Here is a 25,746-nt window from a genome sequence, read left to right as displayed (position 1 = left end):
TATGTGCTCACACAGGCTAACTCCCCCCAGTGCATAGATTACAGGATGTACACTTTGAAAGTTGTTTTTATAAAGGTGCAATAATCACTGAAGAACAGCATCTCACATTTGCTCTTTTAACAAAGATGCACCAAGGACCTGCTATGCATATAGAACTGTGCTTTGAATAGTGAAAAAATACAAAAAGAAAAGCACCTCTTCAAATATATTTTTGGAACATGGGTGTTCCTGTACACGTTTATGTGTCAGTCATTAGAGACCAAATTCACTGTTCTCTGGCACCTCGTTAAGTTAGCATCGATATACTTAAGGGGATGAAAATGGGAGTAGTATGTTATATTAACTGAAAATGCTTTAGATGACCAGGCGTCCCAATAAGGACTGTGTCTCTAGGAAGCATCTGCGTTCTGTCTTTATAGACAAGATGGAAAGGTCAGTAAGGAGCAGGTAGCGAAGATCATACAATCAACAGAGCCTCTGAACACAAACATGGTCGGTTCTCAGCCCCCGTGCTGAGAACATCACAACAATCAAAATGCAGAGCTGGAGCCGGCAGTTACCAAGCTAGACGTGGGAGCAAGGCTAACACAGAGAGGTGAGGAGGGTTGAGAAGCAGTGTTTGTGTGGTTGAAGACTCTCACACAGCACAGAGTCCCTGCAAGCCCTGTGTCCAGAACAGGGCCTGAGACATGGGGCGTAAGCATGAGAACCAGCCACCTGCTGCTGAAAACGAAAATTGTGCTCTATTGGTAGTCTTCCTCCTGGCACCCAGAATGCCTAGTTGGAAGCAGCAAGTATCAAAAAGAAAAGAAAAGCAAAATTGAACACCCTAATCAGTAGCCAAGATTCACAATTTGTATCTTCTACCTTGTATGTGTATGTGTACTTTGATCTTACCACGATGGAAACTTCACAAAGCCCCACTGTTTTTACTCTATTTTCTGATATGTGGACACTGTACCAACACTTCCTACCTCTAGCTTCCTGATCTTAAGGAAGGCTAAAAGGAAAAGGGATGATGTACACCTGATGTTTTCATTTCCTTCTTGTCATCGTTGTCAGCATTAGTGGTTGGCAAACATCTGGAAGTTATGAGAATAAGAAAGAACATGAAAGGTCTCTCTGTTTGTTCACGTTTAGTACAATGTAAACACCTTTGTGTTGCTGTTGTTGCATTTGAGGCAAGTTCTGGTTCAGATAGAAGTAATTTGATCCTGCTAAGTGCAAGCCACCACCCCATGGAAGATTCTTTGGACGTGGACATGGGCCCCCTGAGGGCCCAGAACTGTCTTTTAAGCTGTGAACTAAAGGATGACAAATATTATCCCCTTAAGGTGGATAATGATGAAGATGAGCACCTTTATCTTTAAGAATGGCCAGTTTAGGGGCTGGTACAGAGGAGGAATTCCACATTGTTGAGGCAGAGGCAGTGAACGACAATACGGAGGCAGTTCAAATAAGGTAACACTGGCAACTTCGAAAATGTCTTACAGCCAACAGTTTCCCTTGGGCACTTTGGAATAACGTGGCCTGTGGTCTAACGGCTGAAGCGTGGTTCAGGACCTGTGCACGCCAGTGGGCAGCACTTGGTCGCTGTGGAGGAAGATGAAGAGGAGGAGGATTTGAACCCCTCAGGTGTGTCTGGAAAACAGTCTGCAGTCTGCTTCTAGGGGTAGCAAGGTTTCACAGCAAAAAGCAAACCTTGCTGCCAAAAAAGACAATGATGATAATGATTAAGAAGATGTTGATGGTTTTGATGAGGAAACTGAAGACAAAGCTCCACTGAAGAAATCTATACGAGATATTCTAGCCAAAAATGCACAAAAATCAAGCCAGTATGGAAAAGACTCAATACTATCATCACCAAGATAAAAAGGTCAAGAATCTTTCAAAAAACAGAAAACTCCTAAAAAACCAAAAGGACCTAGTTTTGTGGAGTACATTAACACAAAAATGATGGCAAGTATAGAAAAGGGTGGTTCTCTTCCCAAAGTGGAAGCCAAGTTCATCAATTATATGAAGAACTGTTTCCAGATGGCTGAGCAGGAAGGCATGCAAGGTCTCTGGCAGTGGAGGAAGTCTCTTTAAGAAAAGATCTTAAAGAATTTTTTTTAAATTTTCCATCTTATTTCATTTCTGTTACAGTTGATATCTGGCTGTCCTTTTTTAATGCAGAGTGAGAACTTTCTCTATCCTGTTTATTAATCCTGTCCAAGTTCCCTTGCCAAGAATGTGTTGTCCAAAATGCCTGTTTATTTTTAAAGGTGGAACTCCACCCTTTGCCTGGTTTTAAGTATATATGGAATGTTATGATAGGACATAGTAGTAGTGGTGATCAGACACAGATCTGGGAGGGATACAAAAGTATACATGTGAAATAAACTGAGTATTTTAATAAAGTAGCACTGCTTCTCTTTCTAAAATCTCACTGTGAGTCTCGCTGGAGACCCAGCCTGGTATGTTCACTGAAATTCTGTGCTCATGGGAAATGTGATTGGGGTGGAAAGGAACAGAATGGAAGACACACAGATTGTACATCTCTGCTCTGCTCACAAGTTCAGAGATAAAGTTATTAATATGAATTTCCAGATGGTGACAGCTTAGCATTGAACAAGCACAGGATCCTTCTGAGAGGGGAGCCCTTCTGAGAGTGGGACTCTTGGTGGAAGTCACATGCCCACAGAGCAGCCCCTTGAGGAGGACATTGTTCAGGGACAGCAGAACTCCACCTTCCTCTTCATAGAGTCTTGCTGGGCCAGAGAGTCAAACTGACATAGGTAGACTGACAGATGGAAGCACACAAATTTATTTTGTACTTGCTGGACATGGCACAGGAGCCCCATAAGGAAGTGAAGATGCCAGGAGGTAGTTAGAGTCAATCACTTACACACTTATACACTGAGTTGGGCAAAAAATAGTAAGTTTTGAAATTTGATAAGGCCAATGGGCTTGGGCTACGGTAGTTAATTGGATGGAGAAATGACTGGGAAGATAAGAGTTACTTTAATATGGTTTGTTCGCACAAATCTCCTTCTGCCTGAACTTTCTGGCCTTAATGATAAAAATGTTATTTTACAGAGCAGCCATCTTTCATATGGGAGTTACATCTCCTGCTTTAAGAAACAGCACAAAGGTCAGAGTGATCTTCCTGCACCTGCTGTTTTCCTAGTGCCTTTAACTTAAATGGTCCATATGCCAGAACTGCACATTTTGGGTGGCATATTCTTAGCAGCTTCAATTGCATCTTGGGAGGTGTGGTCCCTATAAGCCAAGTGCTACAGGTAGGTCAGAGCAGAATGATACCCTGTAAAAATTTTCACCAGGCATTGGAGCTTTTCAAGTTTTCCACCTGCTCAGTATGTCTAAGAACTGGGCTGTAGAGTAGGAAAATACTGTACCTTAGTAATAATAACAGCAACCCATTGTTTTGTGGTTATTAAATTTCTGCTCCACACTAAAATTGTACAGAAGGAATGATTTGCCCGTTAACCTACCCTGCACTCTTGACTTGTGAAGATAGTTCATGAGCACCCACTGGGTGCACCCTCTTCGCAACCCTTCAGACTGGATAACTACATGGTTAAAACAATCAGGATACAGAACTCTATCTGCAGAATGATCTAATATTATAAAAGACTGGAATGAGAATACCCATAAATTTAAAACTATATTTTTTATTTCAGCTTACAAATTTTCTATATAAAGTTTGAAATTGATATAATGAGTTTTAAAAATGTTGCTTTTGGCTTTTTTTTTTTTTTTTTTTTTGAAAAGCGGCATTAAGGTTTCTGACGTATGGGCATTGTCTTTTTCCTTTCTTCAGATCCTGACGCTTGTATTGTTCTCGCTGTGAATCAGCACAGCAGAATTCAATAGAATAACAAAATTCAGGCACACGTGGAGGGCACCTTCCTTTTTTAAAAATTTTTGTCCTGGTAAGTTGGCTGACAGTGAAAAAATAGGTTTGAGTACAGGGAAGATTAGAAAACAACTTTTCTTGTAAAGAGCAGCTGGAAGTTGGAATTAAAAAAAAATCATTCAGCCTTCCACCTCACTTGTGGGAGGGGCTCAGTAAGTGTGTGTGAAGTGACATCAAAGATTTTCATGTTTTCTCTCTGTCTGTATCTGATTGGTTATAGAGATTTTGCTTAACATATTAGAGTTGGAACACAAACGGAATTTTGTTTGCTTCTTTGTTTCCCTAGATTAACTATAAGATTTATACTTTGTATACAATTTGAAGATTTTGCAATCTCTCTGAAATACATGCATGCCCATCTTTAGCAAGCTATGCCAGAGAATTGAAAGCATAAAATAAAATTACATGCAAAGTGAAGGAGTAGCAATGATTTCTTTACAAATAATTGTAGATTTATTGCCCAAGATCAAGGCCCTGGTCTCCCCACTAATCTAGGAACAGAATGAGTAATGAAAACAAGCACTGGAACTTAATATTCACTCCACCTACTGAAATTTGCAAATCATGGGCTTCTTGATCTGACTTTAAGAATATTAAGAATATTCTAAGAATATAATAATATTTAGAAAAAGCTAATATATATTCAGAAAAATGGATACTATCTCAATTGCTGTTTAGAAAAATAACTCTAGCATGTCAGAATTCATATCTTTACCACCCTTTGTCTATGTTTAAGAACAAAAGTGTAGCTAGGCACAGTGGCTCATACCTGTAATACTAGCACTCTGGGAGGCCCAGGCAGGAGGATCGTTTGAGCTCAGGATTTCGAGACCAGCCTGAGCAAGAGCGAGACCCCATCTCTACTAAAAATAGAAAGAAATTACTTGGCCAACTAAAAATACATAGAAAAAATTAGCTGGGCATGGTGGTGCATGCCTGTAGTCCCAGCTATTCAGTAGGCTGAGGAAGAAGGATTGCTTGAGCCCAGGAGTTTGAGGTTGCTGTGAGCTAGGCTGACGCCATGGCACTCTGGCCTGGGCAACAGAGTGAGACTCTGTCTCAAAAAAAGAGAACAAAAGTGGCCTTCTTCATAAATTGTTTGCCTAGGCCAATGTCTCTAAGAGTTTTTTCAACATTTTCTTCTAGAATTCTTATGGTTTCATACCTCAGATTTAAATCTGTTATCCATCCCGAGTTGATTTTTATGAGAGGTGAGAGGTGCAGATCCTGTTTCAGTCTTCTACATGTGGCTATCCAATTTATGAAGAAGACCCCAAAAGTGATCATGGCAACAGAAAAAATAAATAAATGGGGCCTGATCAAATTAAAAAGTTCTGCACAGCCAAGGAAACTATCATTAGAGCAAATAGACAACCTACAGAATGGGAGAAACTATTTGCTTTATACACATCTGATAAAGGGCTGATAACAAGAATATATATAGAACTTCAGAAAACCAACAACAAAAAAAATCAAACAACCCCATCAATAAATGGGCAAAGGACATGAACAGAAACTTTTCAAAAGAAGACAGACTAATGACCAGCAAACATATAAAAAAGTGCTCAATATCTCTAATCACCAGGGAAATGCAAATCAAAACAACAATGAGATATCACCTAACTCCAATTTGAATGGCCTCTATCAAAAAGTCCCAAAATTGCAAATGCTGGCATGGATATGGAGAGATTGGAACACTCTTACACAGATGATGGGACTGCAAATTAGTGCAACCTCTGTGGAAAGTAATTTGGAGATGTCTCAAAGAGCTAAAAATAGAAATACCATTGGATCCAGCAATCCCAGTACTATGCATCCACCCAAAGGATAAAAAAAACATTCTATAATAAAGACATCTTCATTCAAATGTTTATAGCAGCACAATTCACAACTGCAAAGATCTGGAAACAACCCAAATGCCCATCAATAGAAGAGTGGATTAATAAAATGTGGCATAGTATGCCATGGAATACTACTAAACTACAAAAAAATAATGCTGAACTAGCAACTCTTATATTATCCTGGATAGAGATTGAGCCCATCCTTCGAAGTGAGGTATCACAAGGATGGAAAAACATGCACCACATGTACTTGCCATCAAACTGGTACTAACTGATCAACACTAAGGTGCTCACATGGTAATAATTCTCATTGGGTGCCGGCCAGGTGAGGGGGTTGGGGGATGGGGGTAGAGGGGGTGTTGAGGGGGTAAACACCACAGCTAATGGAGACGGGGCACACTGTATGGGGGAAGGACACACTTGTATCCCTGGCTTGGGCAAGGCAAACGCATTTCATGTAACCAAAATGTTTGTACCCCCATAATATCCTGAATTGAAAGAAAGAAATAAAAAGAGAGGGGGGAGAGAGAGATAAAGAGAAGGGAGGGAGGGAGGAAGGGAAGAAGGGAGGAAGGGAGGAAGAGAGGAAGGAAGGAAGGAAGGAAGGAAGGAAGGAAGGAAGGAAGGAAGGAAGGAAGGAAGGAAGGAAGGAAGGAAGGAAGGAAGGAAGGAAGGAAGGAAGGAAGGAAGGAAAGGAAACTTGATAATATAAATACATATACTCATTATTGCTACTGTTAATGATATTCTCCAAGTTAGTTGATGGAAAAAACCCCACCAATGAAAATATAAATACCCTCAAAGAAAGAAACTTTACCAAATTTTCAGGTGATTCATTCCTGTATTTAGTTTGATATATACGCCAGGTGCTACGATCATGGTGCTAGCTCACCATCCCAGAAGGAAGATGTGAAAATGTTTGTATCTAATGTAATGATTCAGATGGCAGCAAAATATAAAACAAAAACAGAGACATCAGTTGTTTTCCTTTTAATATTCCAGAAAAGTAGCCAAGAGTAGGATGGAAGAAGAGGCCACTCCACGCCGCTCCGCCCGGTGCGGCGCTTCTCTGCCCGCGGGCTGCGGGCGGCCTCTCGGAACACGGGCCAAGGACGCTGCAGAGCCAGCTGTCTAAACCGATCCCCAGCCGGTCTTTTGCTCTCCCAAAGTTGAGATTGCCTGATAGAGTAAGTAAGAGGAGACACTGTGTGGATTTGAGCAAATTATTAAGCCTAGTTAGGCTACAGTTTGCTTGCCTGCAAAAGAAGAGTAAGGATAATACTGATATCCTAAGGCACTTTGGAAGAAATGAAATAATGTAGGTGAGGGGTTTGTGATACTGCCTAGTGCAGAATAAATATTTATTGTTGTTAGATATTAGTATTAAATATTGAAACAAGAAGATAAAATATGTAAAAATAAGCTCAAGAAATAATTTTCAGGACTTAAGTGAAAAAAACAACAGAAATAAGAAGGAATACTTTTTAAAATCATATAAATTGAGAGGCATACTACGTTCCCCTGGGGGCCAGAAGGAGAATGCAAGATTATAAAGAGATCATCAATTTTTTTTGAAAATTGATTTTTAAGTCTCAAGTAGCTCTCTTGCAAAATACCAAGTGTACATTTTTCATAACTCACCAATGATGCTAAGGGTCATCGTGAAAAACATGTAGAAAAAATTATCCCCTCCCCGGCAAAATGCAGAAGGGAGCATTTTGAGGTCCACCGTCATTGCTGGGTGCACAGACTGTGCTTAGGCCAGACGTCAGGACGCATAGCTAACAGCACGGTACTATTACCAAAATGGCAGACACATCAGTAAAGCTGAAGAGAAAATACAGGACTCTTTCTAAGGACATGATAATTTAGAATATGATGGAATTGTCATTTCAGATCAATGGGGAAAATAGGAATTATTTAGGAAATGGTGATTGGATTACTGAGTGATTAGGAAAAAAATAAGGTCACTCCAAATTTATTTCCAAATCCCTCTCCCTTGCTCTTATTTTTTGGATTGTTATGACGGACATCTTCTTAGCATATTTTTGAGTAATTTATTTCTTAGCTTGTGCCAAACCAGAGATGAAATCCTATGTTCTGTTCTTTTTCTAACACAAGAACCTAAACTATAAGTAAATAATAAAAAGGGAAATACAATGGACTCTTCTCTTAAATGCAACTTAACGTCTCATGTACAATAAATACAGGCATATTTTTACTTTTCTCATGTCCAGAAGTTACAACTTACTGGGCCTGTACTAACACATACGTATTTCTTTCACAAAATTTCAATCACTCCACTTTTAATGTTTTTTAAAGCAGTTTACCTGACTTTTATATAGACAATGTATATTATGTATTTTTCTACATAAAAACCTTGATCTATATTATAACTTTTAATGTCATAGTATTATATTCTATGAATATAGCATACTTTATTTGGACCATTTTCTATTATTAAAAACAAACTATTTCATTTTTTGCAATGATGAATAGTATTGCTATTACTACTCTTTTATAAACATCTTTAAACACATCACTAGTTTTCTTTTAAAAATTACTAAAAGTGAAATGTCTGAGTCAAAACATATGCACACTGCCAAAATTGTTGATGTCCATTATCAAACTGACCTCCAGGGAGGTTTCCCCTATTCTCTCCCCGTGGGAGATCTGCTGTCCTCCAGAGAGCAGCCCCATCATGCGTGCGCCCACTGCCCACAGTCACCCCGAGCGCCCGCGACAGACACGGCCGCCTTCCCCGAGGCGGGCGTGGTATGCACGCGCTAGGAGCAGCGCGTCTCTGCCGCACACCGGCTAGGACAGGGCGGTCGCCGCGGGGAATGCTTCCTGGAGGTCCGAGAGCCGTGCTGGGTGACCAGGGGCGAGGCGGAGACGCACGGCGGCGGGAAGGCAGGTACAGCCCCACGCTCGACGGCGCAGCCAGTGTGGCGTCAGGACGGTCTGGCCCAGAGAGCTCTGGAGCTCCACTTGCCATTGTGTTCCTGATTAATATTTCCCACATTTGAATGATTCGAATGTAGTTTTGCTAATTATTATGTCATTGGTATGGTGAGAGTATCTAATAATCCAGGCAACCATGAGCGGCGCTGATGCGTTGAGTCTTAGCCAGAATGTTTTCTCTACTTGATGGAATGTTCTTGGCTTTTCTTCTTATGTTCAAAAGATTGTAAATATTCTACTACCTCTTCCTCTTTATTTTGACTATTTCTTCTTACATTTGACTAAACAAACATGGCTTTCCTAAAATCACTAATTTTATATTATAGTTTCTGTTTCTATTAACATAATATACAGAATGCTTCCAAACACTATTCTATATACTCCAGTTTTCTTTTTTTTTTAATAATTTAATTTTAAATTAAATGGAAGGAGGAGGACACCTGCAAGCCAGGGTGTCTGGGCACAAGGACAGGCGGTTCCTGACACCGCACAGGCTGGCGCCGAAACCCTGGCCCAGCACTGCTCCGAACACCTGTCTTCCGGTGTTGGGGACACTGGGGGATGGGGAGGCGGCCCGGCGAGGGTGCACTGCGTGTGCGCGCACGCTCGTGTGCACACGCCGGCAGGGTTCTGTGGTGAGCACGCATAACAACACAGGAGCGGGAGGCAGAGAAACAGTTAAACACATGAGTTATTTTCTAAAATAGTGGAATTACTAGTGACTTTGCTTGCTTGTTTTTTAGAGCTTATTTTTCTGTGTGTTTTGTAGAAAAGTTTGGAGTGACGCCAGTAACACTGTGGATTACTGTCCCTCCTTCCCCTTATGCAGAACAGGTAGGAAACAAAAGTTAAAATTATCTTCTTAGAATAGGCTCGTAAGATGCAGTTTAGGCGAACAGTTTGTATTCTTTGGCAAATACTTTTCTTTTGCGTGTGTGTGTTTAGTATGTTTTTCATTCTGCAGAGCTGTTTTGGAGGAGTAGTCACCATTTTACCTAACTGATTTTGGAACTGAATCTTTTTGGAGCAATCCCAGAGAGAGAGAATCCTCTAGGCTTCCACTGCAATAAATTATACCGGTGCTGTGAGAACAGAGTCAGGACACCCATGCTGTCCCTGCCCTCAGGAGCGTGGGGGCGTGCAGGGAGACTCCGGCGGGCTGTTTGTGCTGTGGGTCTGTCTTCTGCCCGCGTTTCTCGGCGGAGTCGGCAGAGGCGGCCTGGTGGGTGGGCTTGGTGGGTGGGCGGCCGCCGTCCTGGACGCAGGATGACGGAGACCCCGTCTCCACCAGCCGCGGGGACTCCCGGCTCCATTTCCCCTCCGTGTTCCTTCGTTTTGCTTTTCGTCTTTCACTGAAGATTTGGAAGGTACACAAATGTACCGAACAGTAAAAAGGTAAAGATAGACTAAAATAAAATTGGGTTGTGAGAGGGTTTATTTCCATCGTATTAGCGCTGGGTCTTTACAATAAAAAGGTCAAGAGAACACTGGTAAAAATGGCAGATTACATAGTGTATCTTTCTTCCTCCCCAAGCTCTGCTAAAACGACAGTAAACGAGTTTTTACTCACAAGGACAAAAATTGCAAGAAAGAACAGTGGGCAAGAGATCTCAATTCCTACTCTGAAAACTGAAAGTGGACAGGGCTGTGATGGCCAACCAGGGAGAGCCGGGAGTGGTCCCCAGCCCCGTCCCGGGGAGGGCCCTCGGGACAGTCGCACCGCCCTTCCCGGACGCGGGACGCGCTGGGCGGCGCCCAGAGGAGGAGTAAGGACGCCTGCGGCGGGTCCCCAGCTCCGCGGGTCTGCCTGGGCGCCGCCAGGTCCAGGCCAGGGGGTTCTAATCTGCCACCGCTCCGCCCCGCTGAGATCCGAGGAATTGGCGGGCGACGTTCCGCCCGCAGCCGCGGAGACCCTGCGGGGCGCTCCGCCTGGGCCCGCCGCCGCCCCCGCTCTAGGCTCGGCTCGGACTACAAGGTCACTGATCGTTTCACAGGCACCATAAGTGTAAGTCAAGAGACTTTTAAAAACTGACCAGTGAGACAACAAAATACTAATTAAGGAAAAAGAATTAGGAGCACTATAAAGAGAACTTCTATTAAATAGAATGATCATACAAGTTTTGCTAAACACCAAATGCAATTATTTTTAGAAAGCAAAGAGAAATAGTTCAGCAAAATACACAGACATGTAACTGAATCCTGCCAACAATCGCACCGGCCTGGACGAGGCTGCCGCGGGCCTGGCGGGAGGACCGCCACCACCCGCAGAAGCCAGAATCAATGTGTGCTGTTTTATGCCACGAAGTCGGTGGTGATTTGTCATGCAGCAATAAAAAATAAATGCAAATGTCTACAGGAACAAATAAAAAAAATAGAACTGATATTAAGTGCATAGCTAATACTATTAACATTCTTGAAGTAGAAATATTGGAATATGTGGGAGGCAGTTACATAGAAATAGAGAAATCAATATATAAAAGGAGAGGGTTATTAATACCAAGAATATATTAAGAGTTTTATAAGAAAGGAGAGATGCTAAGCACAGGACTCAAAAATACATGTTCATATTAGCAAATACTGATATTGATTTAACTTTAAATTATAATGTAACTATGTTAGGTGATGTGTTTGTAGGAGACCAACACAGAAAGTCAATACACTATGTCTTGTGTCACTAATCAAGAAAAAGGGGAAAAATAAGATTTTTTAAAATATATATATTCACTGGAAATATACCAGTGAAATCAGCAAGGAGCGCCGAGGCCGCCCGCCTCCGGGGCGCGGTCCGGCGGGAAGGGCGAGCGAAGTGCGCTGGCCTTCTGTAGCTGGGGCTCTGCTCCCACAGGTTTGACCATTTTAGAAATACTTAGGAAAAAGTTTTGATATTTTCAAAAATCTTCCAAAATAAACATTATGTATACTGAACATGTACCGACTTTTTCCGTGCCGTTATTCCCGGAACGAGCCAGCACAGCACCTGTCTACCTGGGCTTCTGTGCCCGGCCTGCGCGCAGCCGGGGAGGGCGGAAGCGTGCGGGCTGGGCGGGCTGCGCGCACACGCCGCCGGCCGAGAGGGATGGGGGATGCCTGCCCTGCTGCTGTTGTGAGATTTGACGTTAGACACTTCTTCTTTAGCTATATGAAGACAAATTTCTCCTTAATTTGTGGTTAAATTGTAGGGGACGGGAGCCACCTCACAGTAGCTCATTTTCATGGTTGACATTTTCAGAAATCTTGGTGCCAGTTAGTAAAAGTCATCATTATTAACGGTGAATTATATAATTTTACAATTAAATAAATTATATTTAAAAGATAGTAAATACTCAAAACTCACTGTGCTCTATTCCAAGAACTCTGCGGTCCCTCCTCTGTCTATTTCTAGAATTACATACATTTTAAAATAAATTCTAAATAAATTGGTACCACCTCTTCCAGAGTTATAAAACATGAAACTCCAGATAGAGTAGCCCCAAAGATCAAACATGATAAAGAGTGCTAACATAAACGGTTTATAGGCAACTTTCCTATATTTCAAGAACCTTAGGATACTCCAAATTTTTATATAACAATTTTACACTTAAATTTATTTCACAAAGGAATTAGAAATATGAACACTATCTATACAATGAGATGCCATATTATTTGTAAAAGCAAAAATTGTGGGACATTAAATATTTAAACTCTAATATTTAAAGTAATTATAATACATGTATGTGGTAAAATACTTTGTAACTAATAATTAGATTTTCAAATAATTTTTATAAAATTAAATGCATTTGTAATATATTAACAATGCATAAAATAACAAAAAATCTCAAATATGCAACAAAAAGTGAATTTTTAAAAAATATGAACATGTTAACTGTTATTGGAATGTATGATTATTTTTATTTTTGCTATTTGTCATATTTACCACATTTGTCCAATAATACTTTCATAATGAAGCAATATAAGGACAGCATAGAAAAGTTATGAAAGGAAATTGAATAGAACATTATTTGACCTTTGAAGAAAGAAGCTACTATATTTAGAAACCATGAAGTGATGAAAGAAATTAGATAAATAGAAAGAGGACATAAGCTTTCTAAAAATAAGAATATGGTATAGTAAACAAGCATATGGGAAAATGTTCAATCATAGCAGCAGAAAAGAAAAACAGTATTAAATTAGTAAAATGAAAAATAAGATATGTATGGACAAACGGAAATAAAACAGTAACTTAAAAATATTTGGAGTATAAACCGAAATAAGTGGTTTTGAAGACATTTTTTAAATATGTTACACAGTGTTTATGTGTGTATATACATACATGTAAACACATATACATGCTTTCTCATCATTACTAATCACTGACTGAACAACTTTAGTCATAGATTTCAATACTAAGCACCCAATTCCAAAACAGACAAGGCTTTTCTCATAATGGAAATTACCAAAGAAAAACAGGAAAATGGTAGGTTGATCACACAACCATACACACACACACACATACACACACACACACACACGGAAAGACACATATCTACTGATGTATGATGTAAATATTATTGGTCCAGTTAAAATTGTATTTAAATTTATTTAAAATATTCATATCTCAATGGGAAAAGTGTACAGTATCATGTTAAGTGAACCAAAGTACAAAATTATACAACCATGTAAATATAAAAATTAATATTTATTAAACACTATATGTTGAGTGCTGTACTCTGTGCTTCACATATTTAATTTTGTTTAATCCTCACAACTCTATGAGTAGAAACAAGTATTACTGGAATTTTATAGATGATGAAACTTCATAAATTAAAAATTACATATAAAAAAGTTGAAATGAGCATTGGCACATGCCTATAATCCCAGCACTTTGGGAGGCCAAGGTGGAAGGATTGCTTGAGGCCATGAGTTTGAGCTTGCAGTGAGCTATCATGATGCCACTGCACTATGGCCTGGGCAACTGAGACCATTTCTCAAAACAAACAAAGAAAAAACAATGAGATATAACAAAGTTAACAAACAGTTATGTTTTAAATCATGGGTGATATTTTTCTTTTTACTTTTCTGAATTATTTACCCATACTATAAATTGGAAATACAATTTTTATAATTGGGATAAAAAGCAATGCACCTAATTTTTTTAATTGGTCATTTGTTAACAGAAACATAGATCAAAGAAACGTAATGAAAAAGCAGTAGGAAAATGTTTAGTCTCGGTAGTAACAGAAGAAAACAAATGGAGAGGCCATAAAAAGTGCAACTGTACTTCAAAATACAGGATTTAATAAGATAGCATTCTTAGTGATTGGCCATTGTGTAGAAATCATTAAGGCCGATCAAAAAAATAATAATTTCCAGATTAAACAAAAAAATAAAACTTTAAAATCGAAAAAGAAAATTTACGAGTAATATAATAAAACATCATATGTGTATCCTCATGGCAATCTAGGCTTTGAAGCCATAGAAGAAATCAATAAGGGAGGGGAATTCAAGATGGTCCATGAGCAAAACCACCAGCCAGAGTTTCTCTGCTACGAAGATAGATTTTAGAATAAAATGAAAAAAATTAAACAGGCAGACAAACACAGATAGGATGACAGTCAGAAGAAAGTGTGCCTGAAACTACAGGAACTCCATGGGAAGAAGTTGCGGAGGAGAACCAGAAGGAGAAAGGCCACTGAGAGCTTGGAGACCAGCGACAAGGGTAGGTAGAGCAGTTAACTTTCCCCTCCCTTGCATCTTGGACTGCTGGTGGGCTCCTGAGGGGTTGGAGACACCTTCCAACATCAACCCAGAGATGGCTGCTGCCAGTGAGCCTCTTGAGGATAGGGCACCAGGCTCCCAGATCCCTCAGGGCACCTCCCCCTGCGCAGACCCGAGCTGATTGGTAGGTGCCATATCACGTCATTCTCTCCTTCTCCTTTCCTACCCGTGGCTGCCCAGAGAGGCAATTTAGCCATCACACAGAGGCATCTCCAAGGAACAAGACATTACTTTTTGGGGCTCTACAGCAGACTAAGGGGTACTCAGACTGTGAGATCCCTACCCACCAGCCCTCCCAGGTGCTACTAGCCTGGCGACTCCAGGAGAATGGGGCAAATCCGAGGTGGAAAGAAAATAATCCAGCTTGGGGACCCCATGGGTGACTTGAGACAAGCACTCCTCTCCCTGGCAGGGTCAGGGAGTGATCTCCAGGGCCCAGGGGACAGGCCTGCAGATCAGTCCCCATACACCCAGGTCTTAATCGCATTGCCCTGGAGAACAGTAAGGATATTTGTGAACAAGCCTACTGAGGTGTGTGTGCCTTCAGGGAAAGATCAGCATGCTTGAGGGGCAACCTTCCTCCCATGGGAAGGCTGTGTACACAGCCCAGGCTGCAATTCTGGTCAGGGAACCTCCCGTCCCACAAAACAGCCAGGAGAGATCCACTGGCAAGGGGTCCTACCTGCTGGCAGAGGCCAAGGAGAAACCGCAGAATAGGGGAGCATAGAAAGAGGAAGGCCTGCTGCAGACTGCAGGTCTCAGACAGCCCAACCCCCACATGCAAACTTTTCAGCCTAGTGGCATCATTTAGCCCTTCCCTGACAGCATTGCCCAGAAGCAAAGACCTTTGACCCCTGCTAACAGCATACAACTGCTTGAGGGTGATTGTGGGCAGGCTTACCCAACCCAGCTCCACCCAGACTCACTCTTGGACCTTCCCCCACTGAGGTGGAGAATAAGGACACACCAGGAAGTCCCATGGCCCCACCCAGTACCTGAGGCACAAGAGTGCCTCTGCAGAGGAACAAAAGCTGATTATAGGACCCAAAAGTAACACTAAAACCTGCTCCTCCCAGCAAGGACCACCTACTGACAAGGAGGTCATTCTGCACACCCTTTTAGTACATCTACTGATGCATCATAAACGATGTGGTCAAAAATCACCCACAAAGACCATCTACTGGCTCAGAGACAAACAGGATATGTCATTATCCAAATGAAAATCTCAAGTCAAGAAGCAACAACTGATACAAATGTAAAGGAATCAGTAAAAGAACTCTGGAGGTATGAAGAATCAAATAAAAAGGACACTCCCAAAAAGGAAGACCAACTCTCTAGCAATGGACATTAACCAAAGTCAGAACACTAAAATAACAGAAGAATTTTGAACATGGATTATAAGAAAACTGAATGGCATGCAAGAAATAGTGGATAACCAACACAAAGAAACCACACACACACACACACACACACAAATCCAAGACTTGGAAGAAAAATTCACTAAAGAAACTGAAATATTAAAGAAAAATCAAACTGAACTTCTGGAAATGAAGAATTTATTCAAGAAACTACAAAAAACACAATGGAAAGCATCAAGAACAGGGTAGATCAAACAGGAGAAAGAATCTCAGGGATTCAAAATAACAGCTTCCAATGAAATAAGTAAGTCACAGAGATAGAGCAGAGAAACAAGAGAAAAGAGTGAAGCCTACAAGAAATGTGGGATTAGGTGAAGAAACTTAATGTGAGAGTTATAGGCATCCCAGAGGGTGAAGAAGAAATCATGCAAGGGTTGGATAAGCTATTTCAAGATATAATAGAGGAAAATTTCCCATGCCTTGGTAAAAAGCTAGATAACCAGGTACAAGAAGTTCAAAAGACCCCTGGGAGAATCAATGCAAACAAGAAGATACCACACATGCAGTCAGTCATCAGACTGACCAAAATATCCACTAATGAGGCCCTTCTATGAGCTCTAAGGTGAAAGAAACAGGTAACATATGAAGGAAAGCCCATCTGAATAATGCCAGACTTCTCAACTGAAACCTTACAAGAAAGGAGAGACTGGGGCCCCATTCTCACTCTTCTGACACAGAATAATACCCAGCCTAGAATCTCATACCCTGCAAAACTAACTTTGTATATAAAGGAGAAATAAAGACATTCTTGAATAACCAAAGCCTGAGGGGATTCACCAAGACAAGACCAGACCTTCAAGAAGTACCCAAAATGGAGTTACACATGGATCAGCACAATAAACACTAACAGATGTAAAAACCACTCAAAAGCTAAAGATCAAAGGTCAGGTACCACAATGGCTCAAGACAGAAAACAAAGCAACAAAGTTCAACTCAATAGGATAACAAGAAATTTGCCCCACCTATAAGTTCTCTCAATGAATGTGAATGGCTTGAACTCCCCACTCAAGACACAAAGACTGCTCAAATGGATAAAAAAACAGAAGCCAAGTATCTGCTATCTTCAGGAAACACATCTAACTCGCAAGGATTCATTTAAACTCAAGGTAAAGGGGTGGAAATCAAAATTTCAAGCAAAGGAAGTCGCATGAAGGCTGGAGTGGTGGTTTTGATTTCGGATAACTTAGTCTTTAAATTGAGAGTCAAAGAGGGTCACTATATAATGGTGGAAGGTACAGTTGAACAAGAAGACATAACAATTCTAAATATGTATGCACCCAACATAGGTGCACCCAGATTCATAAAGGAAACTATCCTGGATCTAAACAAATTGATAAACAGCAACACCATAATAGCCAGAGTCTTCAAAACCCCACTGAAAAAACAGGGTAGATCCTTCAAACAGAAAATTAAGAAAGAAATAATGGACTTAAACAGAAATCTAGAACAAATGGGCCTTACTGACATTTACAGGAGTTTCTACCCAAAACCCACTGAATATACGTTCTTCTCATCAGCTCATGGGACATCCTCTAAGACTGACCATATCCTAGGACACAAAGCATGTCTCAAAAATTTTTAAAAAATAGAAATTATACCATGTATATTCTCAGACCACAGTGGAATAAAAGTAGAAATCAACCCTTACATAAACTCTCATTTCTACACAAAGTCATGGAAACTAAACAACCTTCGCTGAACAGTTACTTCATAAACAAGGAAATCAAACGATTCTTTGAACTAAATGACAAAGGAGACACAAGTTACCAAAATCTGTGGGACACAGCTAAAACAGTCCTGAGAGGAAAGTTTTTTCCATAAACGCCTATATCCAAAAGAAGACAGAAAGATCACAAATAGACAACCTAATAAATCTACTCAAAGAGCCAGAAAAGAAGAACAGACTGACCCCAAACCCAGCAGAAGAAGTGATGAAATTGACAACAATAAAACTATATGGAAGATTAATAAAACAAAAAGTTGGTTCTTTAAAAAAAATAAACAAAATTGACATTCCTTTGGCTAGACTAACAAAAAACAGAAAAGAGAAATCTCTAATAATCTCCATCAGGAACAATAAAGAAGCAACTACAGTGGATGCCATGGAGATATAAGATATAATCCATGAATGCTACAAAAATCTTTATGCACACAAATTGGAAAATGTGGAGGCAATGGACAGATTTCTAGAAGCACACAGCCTCCCTAGGCTCAACCAGGAAGAAACAGAATTCCTGAAAAAAACAATATCAAGTACTGACATTGAAACAGCAATAAAAAACCTTTCTAAAAAGAAAGTCCCAGATCAGATGGTTTCACACCCGAATTTTACTACACCTACAAAGAAGATCTGGTGCCTATCCTGCAGAAATTATTCCACAACATTGAGAAGGATGGAATCCTCCTAAAACATTTTATGAAGCTAAAATAATCCTGAAACTGAAACCAGGAAAGTACACAACAATAAAAGAAAACTACAGACCAATATCCCTCATGAATATAAATGCAAAAAACCCAACAAAATCCTAGCAAACTGAATACAGGGGCTTATCAAGAAAATAATCCATCACAACGAAGTGGGCTTCATCCCAGAGATCCCAGAGATGCAGGGATGGTTCAACATGTTCAACATACGCAAATCTATAAATCTAGTTCACCATATAAACAAAAGCAAAACAAAGAGCATATTACCATCTCAATGGACACAGAAAAAGCATTTGACAAAGTTCATCAGACATTTATGATAAGAATACTTAACAAAATAGGCATAGATGGGGCTTACCTAAAAATTATATAAGTCATAAATGACAAACCCACAGGCAACATCATACTGAATGGGGAAAAATTGAAAGCATTCCCACTTAGAACTGGAACCAGGCAACGCTGCCCACTATTTCCACTTCTATTCAACATAGTGCTGGAAGTCCCTGTTATAGCATTTAGATAAGAGAATGGAATTAAGGTCATTCAAATGGGGGCACAAGAGATCAAACTCTACGTCTTTGCTGATGATATGATATTATATCTAGAAAACTCCATGGATTCAACTGAGAGACTCCTGGAATTGATAAATAAATTCAGTAAAGTTCAGGATACAAAATCAATACACACAAATCAGAGGCATACATATACACCAATAAAGTCAAACTGAGAACCAAATCAAAGACTCAATATCCTTCACAGTAGCAACAAAAAAATAAAGTACCTAGGAATATATTCAACTGAGCAGGTAAGACCTCTACAGGGAGAAATATGAAACACTGAGAAAGGAAGTAGCAGAGGATGTAAACAAGTAGAAAACCATACCATGCTGATGGGTCGGCAGAATCAACTTTGTTAAAATGTCTATATTACCCAATCTGATCTACAGATTCAGTGCAATCCCTATTAAAATACCAACATCATTTTTCACATATATAGAAATAATTATATGCTTCATATAGAACCAGAGAAGACCCCATATAGCAAAAGCAATCCTAGGCAATAAAAACATAATGGGATGTATCAAGACTTCAAACTATACTACAAGGCTACAGTGATTAAAACCGCTTGTCATTTGCACAAGAACAGGGACATTGACCAGTGGAACAGAACTGAGAACCCAGATAAAAAACCATCCTCATATAGCCATCTAGTCTTTGACAAAGCAGACAAAAACATACAGTGGGGAAAAGAATTCCTTTTCAATAAATGGTACAGGGAAAACTGGATATCCACATGTAGAAGACTGAAACAGGACCCACACATTTCACCTTTAAAAAATCAACTCACACTGGGTGACAAACTTAAACCTAAGGTGTGAAACTATTAGAATTCTAGAAGAAAATTCTGGAAAAAGTCTTCTAGACATTGGCATAGGTAAAGAATTTATGAAGAAGACCCCAAAGGCAATCAGAGCAATAACAGAAATAAATAAATAGGACTTGATCAAATTAAAAAGCTTCTGTACAGCTAAAGAAATTGTTATGAGAGCAAACAGACAACCTACAGAATGTGAGAAAAAGTTTCTCATACGACATATCCAATAAAAAACTCAAGAATATCAGCATGAAAAATGGAACAACCCTATCAAAAAGTGGGCAAACACATGAACAGAAACTTTTCAAAAGAAGACAGAAAGATAGCCAAGAAACATATGAAAAATGCTCCACATCTGTAATCATCAGGGAAATGCAAATCAAAACCACGATGAGGTACCAATTATCCCCAGTGAGAATTGCCTTCATCAAAGGGTCCCAAAACAGAAAAAAATGCAGTGCAGGGGAGAAAAAATGGCAGAGTAAACATAACCCTCCATATTCATGCTCCCAGAGAAGGAGACACAGATCTTGGTCCCCTACACATGAGTGGATCTCCCCCCTACTAGGACAGCATCGAGAATCCACAGAAGTTCATTGCAGGACTCTCAAAAAAGAGAAAAAACAAGGTAATCTGGAGATAAGATCATGTTCTCTGGAGAGTGCAAAACAAGCAATAGGGCATAGAGCATTGGAGGGTGCCGGACTGCCAGTCCAGGGGGTGAAATGGGGTGAAGTGGGATCAGACCCACACGAGAACTCCTTGCTTCTCCATTGACCTCCACACTCATCCAGCCAGGGACCTGTCTGAAGTTGGTACGAAATCGCTGCAGGAGAATAGGGTGCTGCAGAGTGTGGTCAGTAGTGGAAAGCACTGTGAACTCCCCGCAGCCTCGTATTAGGATGGCTCCAAGAGGGGAGGAAACCAGACTGAGCTGATAGGGGAGGCAGTTAGATATCTTGCCTCTGGTAATGAGCGGGGCCAGCCCTACAGAGCTGTTCACTAAGTCGGGGACTCTAAGCTGGAACTGCCTCGGGCAAATAAGACTATACAGGGCAGGTCAGTAAGATAGAGAACTATGGCAGAATAGGCGTGAGTAAGTGGAAGGCGGCAAAGAGGAGGCAATGGGGCATCCTGATGACCAAACTCCCAACCCGGAACCTGCAACCTCCTAAACAGTTGCCCCCAGTGCTAGTGCCCTGTGAGTGGGCAAGCAGTCGCCATGTAGGGGTTCCACAGCCCAGCCACCATGGTGCGATATGGTGCAGTGAGCAGATCCCCTCCCCCAGCCTAGAGACTCTCCTGAAAATTCTGCCCCTCACAATCTGCGGTCAGCTGACCAGGCTTGGCTCAACCAAACAGCTACTGAGAAGTCTAAAGCCAAGGGGATTTACAACCACTGGTGCACAGGGGTCCAGGGCATACAGGGAAGCTACCTCCTTCCCTTAGCCTGCATCTCTCCTGCCATGAGTGGTAGGCTCCACCCCTGGAGGCGGGATTAGACAAGAAAAGCCACTCTCCCCCTGATTCAAGGAGAATCCGCTGGGCCTGTGTGTAGTTTGAAATTGGGCAGTATAAATGACTTTGCTTCCCAGAACCGTTTAGGTCACCCAGTTGATTAAATGCTGGGGCTGGATCTCCTCCCCCGGTCAATGGCCAACAGTCAGGGCCCATAGTCAAGGAACAAATTGCCCGGCAAGTGGCCACAATAGACTCTACAAGTGACCCCTCCCATTCAGGGGTACCTTCCAAGTATGGTTGAAGAACTCTCCTGAGTGGCAGATCAAGAAACCACAGAAAAGATGACCCTGGGGCATCATACGAAAAAACATCAGCTGATCCACATGGGGAGGGCTCAACAAAAGAAATCTGGAATTTTGAAGTATCAAACCGAAAACACTCCCCCAAAAGAGATACACCAGCTATCAAGAAATGGAAACTGACCAAACCCAAAACACTAAAATTTCAGAAGAAGAAAACAAAATTGGATTGTAAGGAAGCTCAATGATATGCAATAAAAAAAATGGATAACCAACACAAAGAAACCACAAAGAAAATTCAGGACTTGGAACAAAAATTCACTAAGGAAATTGAGATCTTAAAGAAAAATCAATCCAATCTCCTGGAAATGAAGAATTTATTCAGGGAAATACAAAACACAGTGGAAAGGCTCAAAAATAGGGTGGACCAAACAGAAGAAAGAATCTCAGAGATTGAGGATAACACCTTCAAATCAAATAACTTAATCACAGAGATAGAGCAGAAAAACAAGAGACATGAGCAAAGCTTACAATAATTGTGGGATTATACAATGAAAAATAACCTGCACTTCCACTGGATTCCAGAGAAAATGCAAGGGTTGGATAAGCTATTTGAAGAAATAATTGAGTAACATTTCCTGGGTCTGGCCAATAACTTAGAACTATCAATACAAGAGGCCCAAAGGACTCCTGGGAGATATAATGCAAACAGGAAAACACCACAACACGTAGTCATCAGACTGACTAAAATATCAACAAAGGAGACTCTCCTACAACCTGTAAGGTGAAAGAAGCAAGTTACATAAAAAGGAAAAATGATCCAAACAGATTTTGCCACTGAAACACTATAAACAAGGACAGACTGGGGCCACATTATCACTCTTTTGAAACAAAATAATGCCCAGCCTAGAATCTTGTACCCTGAAAAACAAAGCTTTATATGTGAAAGAGAAATTAAGACATTCTCAAATAAGCAAAGACTAAGGGAATTCACCAAGACAAGACCAGCCCCACAAAATGTACTCAAAACAGTGTTACACACGGAACAGCATAATAAATACTCACAAACATAAAAACAGTCAAAACCTAAAGATTAAAGGTCAGATAATACAATGGCTCAAGAAAGGAAACAAAGCAACAACGTCCAGTCCAACAGAATGAACAGTAATCTGCCTTACCTATCAGTTCTCTCTGTGAATGGCTTAAACTCCCCACTCGAGAGACATAGGCTGGCTGAATGGATAAGAAAATACAAGCCAAGTATATGTTGTCTTCAGGAAACACATCTAAATTTGAAGGATGCATATAGACTCAAAATAAAGGGGTGGAGATCAGCATTTCAAGCAAGTGGAAGCCAAAAGAAGGCTGGAGTGGCAGTTCTGATCTCAGATGATTTAGTTTTTAAATCAACAAAAGTAGTAAATGACAAAGAGGATCATTATATAATGGTTAAGGGTAGAGTTGAACAAGAAGATATAACAATATTAAATATATATGCACCAACTTAGGTGCACCCAGATTCATAAAGCAAACCTTACTGGACATAAGCAAATAGATTAACAGCAACTCCATAATTACCGGAGATTTCAACACCCCACTGACTGCACAGGACAGATCCTCCAAACAGAAAATTAATAAAGAAATAATGGACTTAAACAAAACTCTAGAACAATTGGTTCTGACTGACATTTACAGGACAATTTACTCCAAATCCACTGAATATATGTTCTACTCATCAGCTCATGGGACATTCTCTAAGACTGACCATATCCTAGGACACAAAGCAAGTCTCAAAAAATGTTAAAAAATAGAAATCATACCATGTATCTTCTCAGATCACAGTGTAATAAAAGTAGAAAACAGCCCTAACATTAACTCACTTTCTACACAAAAATGTGGAAATAAAACAACCTTATACTTAATGATTACTTCATAAATGAAGAAATGAAGATAGAAATAAAAAAATTGTTTGAAGAAAATAACAATGGAGAGACAAGTTATCAAATCCTGTGGGACACATCTAAAGCAGTACTTACAGAAAAGTTTATTTCCATAAATGCCTATATCCATAAGTCAGAAAGATCACAAATAGACAATCTAATGAATCAACTCAAAGAGCTGGAAAAAGAAGAACAGACCAACCCCAAACTCAGTAGAAGAAGTGAAATTAACAAGACCAAATCAGAACTAATTAAAATTGACCACAGGGAAGCTATACAGAAGATTAATAAAACAAAAAGTTGGTTCTTTGAACAAATAAACAAAATTGACAAGCCTTTGGCTAGGCTAATGAGAAGCAGAAAAGAGAAATCTCTAATAAGCTCCATCAGGAACAAAAAAGGGGGTATCACAACTGATCCCAAGGAGATAAAAGATATAATAAACTTATACTACAAAAACCTTTAGGCACACAAATATGTGCCTAATGTGGAGGAAAATGTGGAGGAAATGGACAAATTTCTAGAAACACACAGCCACCCTATGCTCTACCAGGAAGAAATAGAATTCCTGAACAGACCAATATCAAGAGCCAAAATAGAAACAGCAATTAAAAATCTTCCTAAAAAGAAAAGTCACGGCACAGATGGTTTCATAGCTGAATATTACCACACTCACAAAGAAGTTTTGGTGCCTATCTTGCAGAAATTATTCCACAACATCGGGAAGAATGGGAACCTCCCCAACACCTTTTATAGAGCGAATATTACTCTGATACCAAAACCAGGAAAGGATGCAGCAAAAAAGAAAACTACAGACCAATATCTCTTATGAATATAGATGCAAAAATTTTCAACAAAATCCTAGCTAACCGAACCCAGATGCTTATCAAGAAAATAATCCATCACGACCAATTTGGCTTCATCCCAGGGATGCAGGGATGGTTCAACATATGCAAATCTATAATTGTAATTCACCACATAAACAGAAGCAAAAACAAAGACTACATGATTCTTTCAATAGATGCAGAAAAAGCTTTTAACAAATTTCAACACCCTTTCATGATAAGAACACTTAATAAAACAGGCATAGAAGGGACATACGTAAAAATGATACAAGCCATATATGACAGACCCATAGCCAACATCATACTAAATGGGGAAAAATTGAAAGCATTCCCACTTAGAACTGGAACCAGACAAGGCTTCCCACTATCTCCACTTCTGTTCAACATAGTGCTGGAAGTCCTGGCTATAGCAATCAGACAGGACAGTGGAATTAAAGGTATCCAAATTGGGGCAGAAGAGATCAAACTTTCACTGTTTGCTGATGATATGATATTATATTTAGAAAACCCCAAGGATTCAACCAAGAAACTCCAGGAATTGATAAATGAATTTAGTAAAGTCGTAGGATACAAAATCAATACACACAAATCAGAGGCATTCATATACACCAACAACAATCAAATTGAGAACCAAATCAAAGACTCAATACCCTTCACAATAGTAACAAAGAAAATAAAGTACCCAGGAATATATTTAACCAAGGAGGTAAAAGACCTCTACAGGGAGAACTATGAAACACTGAGGAAGGAAATAGCATAGGATGTAAACAGATGGAAATCTATACCATGCTCGTGGGTTGGCAGACTCAACATCATTAAAATGTCTATACTACCCAAACTGATCTACAGATTCAAAGCAATATCTATTAAAATCCCAACATCATTCCTCACAGATGTGGAAAAAATAATTTTATGCTTCGTTTGGAACCAGAGACGACCCCGCATATCAAAAGCAATTCTAGGCAACAAAAACAAAATGGGAGGTATTAATATGCCAGATATCAAACTATATTACAAATCTGTAGTAATTAAATCTATCTGGTATTGGCACAAAAATAGGAATATTGACCAGTGGAACAGATCTGAGAATCCTGATATAAAACCATCCTCATATAGCCATCTAATCTTTGACAAAGCAAACAAAAACATATGCTGAGGAAAAGAATCCCTTTTCAATAAATGGTGCTGGGAAAACTGGATAGACACCTGTAGAAGGCTAAAGCAGGATCCACACCTTTCTCCTCTCACAAAAATCAACTCACGCTGGATAACAGACTTCATCCTAAGGTATGAAACTATTAGAATTCTAGAGGAAAATGTTGGAAACACTCTCCTAGACATCAGCTTAGGCAAAGAATTTATGAAGAAGGCCCCAAAGGCAATCATAGCAGCAACAAAAATAAATAAATGGGACATGATCAAACTAAAAAGCTTCTGCACAGCCAAAGAAATAGTCACGAAAGTAAACAGACAACCTACAGAATGTAAGAAAATTTTCACATCCTAT

The 25,746-nt window shown here is 40.0% G+C and overlaps 1 pseudogene; it reads left to right on the top strand.

The window, feature by feature from the left end:
• The first annotated feature begins 1,238 nt into the window (after window positions 1–1,238).
• On the top strand, window positions 1,239–2,088 carry LOC105877221 (nucleophosmin-like; annotated as a pseudogene).
• Window positions 2,089–25,746: the final 23,658 nt, after the last annotated feature.

This window comes from Microcebus murinus, chromosome 9, assembly GCF_040939455.1.
Source record: "Microcebus murinus isolate Inina chromosome 9, M.murinus_Inina_mat1.0, whole genome shotgun sequence".
NCBI lineage: Eukaryota > Metazoa > Chordata > Mammalia > Primates > Cheirogaleidae > Microcebus > Microcebus murinus.
Note: the sequence above shows the minus strand (reverse complement) of the source record. Positions and strands in the feature narration are given on the sequence as shown.